At 40.3% G+C, this 8,941-nt stretch overlaps 1 protein-coding gene across 2 annotated transcripts in view; it reads right to left on the reverse strand.

Moving 5' to 3' along the window:
• trmt9b (tRNA methyltransferase 9B) overlaps positions 1 to 6,152 on the reverse strand; it is a 24,192-nt gene extending 18,040 nt beyond the window's left edge. For both annotated transcript variants that reach the window (XM_062060330.1, XM_062060328.1), the window contains exon 1: positions 5,856 to 6,152. The gene's annotated coding sequence lies outside the window, so the exon portion shown is untranslated. The remainder of the gene's footprint in view (positions 1 to 5,855) is intronic.
• Between the last annotated feature and the right edge of the window lie 2,789 nt (positions 6,153 to 8,941).

Raw genomic sequence — 8,941 nt, forward strand, 5'->3', positions numbered from 1 at the left:
CCACCACCTATCATTCATTCAACATTCATTCACCGGTGTGAGCAGCACCGGGGGCAAGGTAGCGCCATCTTCTTGTCTCGCAGTTGATTCTTTGTACGAGAGAGAAGAGAAAAGTCAAAATGAGTGCTGCAGAGAGCTAATAAATTGTGGATAAAACTAGAAAAGTCACCTCGACAGTATGGCAGTTTTTTGGATTTTTTAAAACAGACCGTTGTCAGACCAAAGGCAACACCACCTTAGTGGTGGTGTGGCTCATCCTTGAAGTAGTTCAGGTTTCACTATGTTTACATTTTCACACTATTTTGTCACACTTCATCAAGCATTTCTTACGTATTCCTTATTTTTGCACCTTCATTTGAAGAGGTTATTGTTAAGTGTTCAATGTGATTTTAGAATTTTGTTTGATTGTGTGCGATGAGGTGGCGACTTGTCCAGGGTGTACCCCGCCTTACGCCCAATTGTAGCTGAGATAGGCTCCAGCACCCCCAGCGACCCCGAAAGGGATAAGCGGTAGAAAATGGATGGATGGATGGATGTTTTCCATGCTTGTGTTGACATTTATTTTCCCTTCTGCCGTGATAGCTGAGGGGATTATAATTAGAGGAAGGTTACATTGGTTGGTTGGTTTAGGTTTATTTTGAACATGTATAAAGTGACATTATACATGATATATTTTACATTAACATTTGAAATAAAAATGTTAACATTTATTATATTTTTCCATAGGTCATGAAAAATATCGATTACCAATATCGACTGATATAAAGAATGTATATTGTGATACAATTTTCAGCCATATCTCCCGGCCTATCGATCGATATAACACTCATATCGTGATACAGTTTTCAGACATATTGCCCAGTAGGGGTGTACCGGTATTGTGGATTCCGTGGTATTGCGGTTTCAAAATCATCACAATAACGCTGTGACGTCCGACGGTATCAAACGGAAACTTTTTTTCTGGGGCTTTTGCATCGGCCGGTGTAAAAATAAATTAAATGTCCCATAATCTTCTGCGCAGCGCGGGACCAGAGGGCAAGACCGGAAGGTGAGGGCGTGGAATGCAGTAAAAGGGAGAAAAGGAGGAAGCATGCGGAATAAGTTTAATCGGAGTAGATAAGGAGTTGTATTTTATGGACATTTCCTGAACATTTCATCAAAGTTCATCCATAAGATTTTGAGTAATGTTGCTAACAAACAAAAACACCCTGGCAAAAACATAACCTCTTTGGCGGAGGTCTGCGTACTAACAGTCCTCACAGTGCACCGCAACTCAGGGAAAGTGTCTGGATGGAGCGCGAACTCTGCACAAGGGCGGAAATATTAGAAGCTACTTGATAAACCACCACCCGGAAAATATATTTGAAACCAGCAAAGCTAAACATCAATTTTCTTAAGTATTTGCATTATCAGAAGATAAATTGTCATATATTTGCTTGAAACAGTGGATGTTTACGCACAGTTATTTGCACTAAAGAATTAAGTTCATAGTAATAAATACAATAAAACATTTGAGCAACACAGTAAGTGTGCTTATCCTAAAAATTCATGCTTCTTCATTTTACACACTATGGCATTTTGAAGTCTTTTTCGGGGGACAATTCCACAATAATATCGTACCGTGGCTTTAAAGGAGAACTGCACTTTTTTTGGAATTTTGCCTGTCGTTCACAATCGTTATGAAAGACATGACGACAGATGTAATGTTTTTAATGCATTCTTACTCGTAAATAAACGCAAATAAAAGTCTGCTTACAGCAGGGCCAATGGGAGGTCTTCTATTCCGCCCATAAAACCCAATAAAAAAAACATTCAAAAACCGCCAAAAATACTCAATTTACATTAAGTGATTTGAATATTAACCAAATATTAGTGATATTGTCATTTACAAGCGCTAACGCAAACTAACTATCGCGTACCTACAGTATGTTGACATCGAGTGGTAAGCTGCTTCCACGTTTCCTTGCTCATCAAACTTTATTCTAGATAATAAATCATGCCTCTCACCTGGATAGTAGAAGGATGAGGACGTATTTCAACAAGTCGGTACACTGACAGCCAATTTAGACCCGGAAATTGGCAAGAACGACACAAAAAGAGGCTTGGTTCCACCCCCCTTTTCTTTGCGAGGATTATGAGTCATTCTTCATCTCAATTGGAATATATGAACATCATAGCGGTCGGCATTCTAATGACAGCAGACCTTGTACAGTAAGAGATGTTTTATTATATTTGTTGGCTCTCATGAATTCTGCAGTGAGTAATAATCAGTGATGTAGTGAGGGACAAAGCGAACGTTGTGATGTGTTGTGGAAATGAATGTGCTGCGTATGCTAAGAATTGATCAAAATACGTAAATATTACATATTATTATAAATGCGCCGGTTATTACATTACACACACCCCCCCACACACACACACACATATATATATATTAGTGTTGTCCCGATACCAATATTTTGGTACCGGTACTAAAATTATTTTGATACTTTTCGTTACTTTTCTAACTAAAGGGACCACAAAAAATTGCATTATTGGCTTTATTTTTTAAACTTTGTTTGTTATTGCAAGTTTGTCCTTAAATAAAATAGTGAACATACAAGACAAACAAAGGCTCCTTATTAGTCTGCTGAAATATGCAGTAACATATAGTGTCATTTATTATTCTATTATTTTGTCACCATTTTTAAGGACAAGTGGTAAAAAATGAATTATGAATCCACTTGGTCATTTACTGTTAATATCTGCTTACTTTCTCTTTTAACATGTTCTATCTACACTTCTGTTAAAATGTAATAATCACCTATTCTTCTGTTGTTTGGATACTTTACATTAGTTTTGGATGATACCACAAATTAGGTATCAATCCGATACCAAGTAGTTACAGGATCACACCTTGGTCATATTCAAAGTCCTCATGTGTCCAGGGACATATTTCCTGAGTTTATAAACATAATATCAATTTAAGAAAGATGTTGTGATGCCAAAAAAATATCGACGTAATCATAGTAGTATCGACTTGATACGCTCCTGTACTTGGTATCATTACAGTGGATGTCAGGTGTAGATCACCCAATGGCGTTTGTTTACAATTTTACGCCGGTGAGCTACGGTGTGTAGTGAAGCATGTTTAGCTATTCCTCAACCTGCAGGGATGATACTTGTAAGAAACTTACTTTATTTGTCGCCATGGAGACGAGGATTAGTGCTTTAGCAGTAGCTAAAACACTGCCGACAGCGACTGGACTTTAGCCGCTAGCTAGTTAGCCATGCCTTAAAGCACCTCTTCCTGAGGGCGTCTCAGTGTTATAACTTCACCTTTATCGTTAGTTTTTAAGCCAAAATGCGTCCGTTCTCCCTTTTCTGTCTACACACTGTCTGCTTGCAAGTACTCCGTGATTGTGCGCTGCCGAACATGCTCGTCTGCTCGTAAACCAGCAATGACACGACGTGACGACAACGGAGGCGCGGGGAGGTGGGGGACCGGTACTTCTCAGAGGCGGTATAGTACCGAATATGATTAATTAGTATCGCGGTCACACACTAATACCGGTATACCGTACAACCCTAATAAATATATATACCGTATTTTTCGGAGTATAAGTCGCTCCGGAGTATAAGTCGCACCGGCCGAAAATGCATAATAAAGAAGGAAAAAAACATATATAAGTCGCACTGAAGTATAAGTCGCATTTTTGGGGGAAATTTATTTGATAAAACCCAACACCAAGAATAGACATTTGAAAGGCAATTTAAAATAAATAAAGAATAGTGAACAACAGGCTGAATAAGTGTATGTTATATGAGGCATAAATAACCAACTGAGAAGGTGCCTGGTATGTTAACGTAACATATTATGGTAAGAGTCATTCAAATAACTATAACATATAAAACATGCTATACGTTTACCAAACAATCTGTCACTCCTAATCGCTAAATCCCATGAAATCTTATACGTCTAGTCTCTTACGTGAATGAGCTAAATAAAATTTGATATTTTACGGTAATGTGTTAATAATTTCACACATAAGTCGCTCCTGAGTATAAGTCGCACCCCCGGCCAAACTATGAAATAAACTGCGACTTATATAGTCTGAAAAATACGGTATATACAAAACCTTAGAGGACAGTGTTTCCCACACATTCATTTATTAATGGCAGCCCGCCACGAAAGAACTAAAGCCGCCACAAAAAAATTATTATTATTATTTTTATGTTATTTTTTTATTTTTTGGTCCTGTCCAGCTTCTCAGGCAAATCATATAGTTGATGTAGATGCCCATATCGGCTGTTCAGATTTACTTTACAAAAGAGAAGTGTAGGATCAAGATTTTTGGAGCTCTTTGTTCAGTGGATCAGATGTTTGATGAAGCTTTTTGTCTATCTACCACCACTACTGTTTTCTGTTTATTTGTTACTGACTGTGGCAGGACACCTCTGCCTCTGCTTCACTTTATGTTGCTGGTAAATAATATGGTTGTAGTAGTAGGCGTAAGTTAAATTATTTAGTATGCACTAATTAAAGGGGCAGAGCTTTAAGAGACATTTTAGCTTTTATATTTTTATAAGATATATTTTTTGTAAGAACCACAATTAATAAATATATTTCAGTGAATAACTTATTGTTCAAATTTGGCAGTTTATGGGAAACACTGGAGGAGGTATTCCGAAGTTTTTTTAAGGGCTTTTATGGACAAAATAACGGCTCCAAATTACGCAGACTTTTGATCGCATGTATTTAATATTTAGAATGCATGAAAAAAATACATTTGTCGTTATGTCTTTCATAATAATTGTGAACAATAGGCACAATTCCAAAAACCTGCAGTTCCCCTTCAACATTGTGATAATATTTTACCGTGGAATTTTGATATCGTTACATCCTTATTGCCAAAGTCCTACTATTAACTTCAAATGTCTTCATGGTCGCTTCTATCTGAAGCAATCTGCACGTTGCCTTTGGTCCTTATTGGACGTTTCCATCAATAGGACTCGAACTGTAAACACACAGCTGCAGGTTTATCCTTCCAGCCATCTATTGGCACATTTGTTATTGCCGCGACCAAATGAGGCGGCGTGCATGTCTGCTGATGAGGTCACGCCGTCACCAGAGACGGGACACGTCCTTGGACGCTTTGGAACATTAAACACTCAAAGTGCATGCAAGGCCAACAATTCCCGGTTGTAAACCGATGGCCGACGGATGCGGCGCTCTCTCCTCTGGGCCTGCCTGCATCGTCTCATCCAAGTGGAAGGAAAACATCCCTTATGTAACGCCGTGATCGGGCCTCCTTCACGGTTGCCGAGTGTCCCCCTCCTCCTCACTACAGAGAGGTGCTCATTATGTAATCGGCAGCAGAGAGGCCGCCTTAGTCAACTAATGAGCAGAGACTGGAAATGAATGGACTGGGTTTCAGCAGGGCCGCCGATGCAGAGGTCAAACCTCAGCGGTGCTCTAACACCATTATTGTCACTCATGATTGAACATCCTGGGCTGCATAGTCATGCTCCAAGCAGTCGTTAAAAGGCGCTCCACCGCAGACAAACAGGTTTATCCGTCCAATGGAGGCTGGAAGTCATGACTCAACTTGTTTAAACTTAAGGTCTTGTCAATGCCGTGGTGTCCTCTGGGAGAAGACAGTTGATCAAGGCTAGATTAATCAAACAGATGCAAAAAAAATATATTGCAAAATTTCTATTTGTGTTCAAGTGAATCCCATCCACAGGTTAGGACCCTAAAGTTGCACACATTCACTCGGTCCCCACATGTGTCGCACACTGCACCAGTGTTGTATTGCAGCTTCACAGGTCGAACCTATTGCAACATTTTAAAAAACAATAAAGCTTCTACCTACCGTGAAGGGCTTTAAAGATGCGTCGTGCAATGGCAGGCGGCTTTTTTGAAGGGGGTGGGGGTCGCTGGAGGTGAACTTCCCGCTCCCTAATTGATGGCGCTTCCACCGGGCGGCCACGCACCGGCTCCCCAGGGAGGCACCGGGCACATTTTTTTTCTTTTTTTTTTTTACACGTCAATCGAGCGGAGAAACGAGTGGTCGCCACCTTTGTGCGCGACCGCCCGATGTGAGCGAGCCGCCGGACTGCTTCGTTGCCATCATCTTCATCATTACAAGCTCGAAGCGAACACCTGTGAAGCCAGCGGGAGGGTGCGGAGAGTTACTTCCGGTGTGGATGACACAATAAAATCCAGCGGCCGCTCCCTTATTAAATGTCACAGCCCAATGCGTTGAATTGTTCATTCGGAAGTGGTTTAAACAATATTTTATTATTCTAGTATAAATATGTAATGCTAACATCCCCTCATAGTAGCACATTATTGTCTGCGACGCACACTTATTTTGAAAGATGACAAGGTCGTGCTCTGCTCTTACTGAGCATTCTTGACTGGGCTGATTCGTGTACTACCAGATCTCGCGTCTGATTGGCTCTCCGCCTCACGTGACAACTACAATAAACAATACGCTCTTAACACATATAAATACTCTCCCCCCCTCCCAAAAAAAATGTTTTCCAGTAAATAATGACCTGCTGGCACACATTGTGGTTGTTAGTTTGCAACATACAATTGTATTTTTTAAACGTTTTAGTTGTTTGTTGTCACAATACAGCTAACATAAATATATGAGAAAGTAGGTTGATTATTTAGAGTGTGTCACATCAGATGTTCTTCATTATGATGCCCTTCAAGGACCATCAGCAGCCACCAGATTGATCTGCACACTCTGATTAAAAAAAAAAGCCAATAACCATCTGTCATTGTGAAGAAAACCCCTGAAAGAAAGGCCAAGGACTCTGAAGACATGATGTACATCCAGTACATCTGCAGCAGTCCAATGCAGGGGTGTCCAAACTTTGCTCTACTGAGAGCCGCACACTGAAAAATCCAAGCATTTTGATATGTTTCATTTTTTAAACACACATTTTTTAACCTTTTGGCTCCCGTCAGGTTTGGTCCCAGGGACCTATAAGGGTCTCAGTCATAAAAAAAATATTTTAGGGACCGAGCAGCAAAAAGCTGCAAAGGGCCTTTTGAATGAAATGGCTTTGGTTATTATTTTCTCCCCCCTTGACATGCGTTTGACACGCATGAAAAAGCACCAATTTTTGCAGGCGCATCAGGTTCAGCTTCCCGGCCAATGCAACATACTTTGACCTACTCAGTGGCCTAGTGGTTAGAGCAGGCCTGGGCAATTATTTTAAATCGGGGGCCAAATTTAGAGAAAAAAAATGTGTCTGGGGGCTGGTATATCTATTTTTTCGGAAAACTAATACAAAACCTCACAATAAAGTCTGATTGAATGCTAAAAATGTTATGACAGACCGCCTTAAAAACGGAATGGAATTGTAAATTTTTCTACGCACGGTAAAACCCTGAATATTGAGAACATATGAACGTCACACCCCCTCTCAATCGACATATTTTACAATCAAGCCACACCCACACTGCTTGGTGCCTCGTCTGACCTGCTGTGACGTAGATTACCATAGCAACTAGTAGGGTTGTACGGTATACGGGTATTAGTATAGTACCGCGATACTAATGAATCATATTCGGTACCATACCGCCTCTGAAAAGTACCGGTCCGCCGCACCCAAAGATTTTTTGTTAAAATAAAGCCAATAATGCAATTTTTTCTGGTCCCCTTTATTTAGAAAAGTACCGAAAAGTATAGAAATAATATTGGTATCAGGACAACACTAGTCACTAGAATATCATGCAAAAGCACAAATTCCAACCATAGAAATATTTTGTATAGTTCAAGACTTACGGTCATTAGAAAACATCACTGCACATCATAATGGCAGCTGCACTTTCCATCTTAAAGATATAAAAAAATTATTTGGGAATGCCCGGCGGGCCAGATTGAAAGGCTTAACGGGCCGCAGTTGTCCCCCGGGCCTTAATTTTCCCAGGTCTGCGTTAGAGTGTCCGCCCTGAGATCGGTAGGTTGTGAATTCAAACCCCGGCCGAGTCATACCAAAGACTATAAAAATGGGACCCGTTACCTCCCTGCTTTGCACTCAGCATTAAGGGTTGGAATTGGGGGTTAAATCACCAAAAACAACAAAGACCCTGAGTATAAGTCGCACCCCCTGCCAAACTATGACAAAAACTGCGACTTATAGTCTGAAAAATACGGTATATGGTTGTTCAGGAGTCACATTATTGTGTGACTCCTGTGTTTAACATGAACTCAGGAGCACAATATAGAATGTCTTTGTGACTACAGGAAGACGGTCACTACACAAGTAAAAACCTCTATCTTCTGGAAAAGACAAGTAAGAAGGAAAGAGGAAACAATAGCCTGCAATTATTGAGAACAGGACACAAGTAAACTATGGGCAACTTCTGGCCAACTACTGCAGCTGATTATCTATATGTTAGCGTAAGGAGCTAAATGTCCACAATCTACCGATTTCTTTTAAAGAGCAGTAAATGTATATTAGGCACCACTTCCAACAAGACATCTCTAGTGAGTGCAATCATTTCAGGATTTTTAATTGACGCTTTGGATCACCTTGGTTGCGCTGGCTATTCATTCTGCGGTGGCCGCCACTTATTCATATTCAAAGGGCGGCCATTCAGTGACTGTGTGTGAGTGCGTTCATGTTGGTGGGACTTTTGAATGGATGTGCTTAATGTGAAGGTGGTTAAAATGCAGCGCAGTGCCTCTCTTAAAGCGACAGTACACCTGTTAAAATGAATAAAATGTCATGTGTTAATGCTGAGGCCGACTCAACCGTGGGAGAGGTCTCAGAGAAAATAGAGAATACTACAATTAAAGGGGAACTGCACTTTTCTTTTCTTTTTTTTTGATTGTTCACAATCATGAGAGACAACAACACACATGTCTTTTTTTCAAAACGATTTTAAAAATGATAAATAACCCTTGGAAGATGCGACTAATGGGAGTCTCTGGTG

Source organism: Entelurus aequoreus, linkage group LG10 (assembly GCF_033978785.1).
Source record: "Entelurus aequoreus isolate RoL-2023_Sb linkage group LG10, RoL_Eaeq_v1.1, whole genome shotgun sequence".
NCBI classification, from domain to species: Eukaryota; Metazoa; Chordata; class Actinopteri; order Syngnathiformes; family Syngnathidae; genus Entelurus; species Entelurus aequoreus.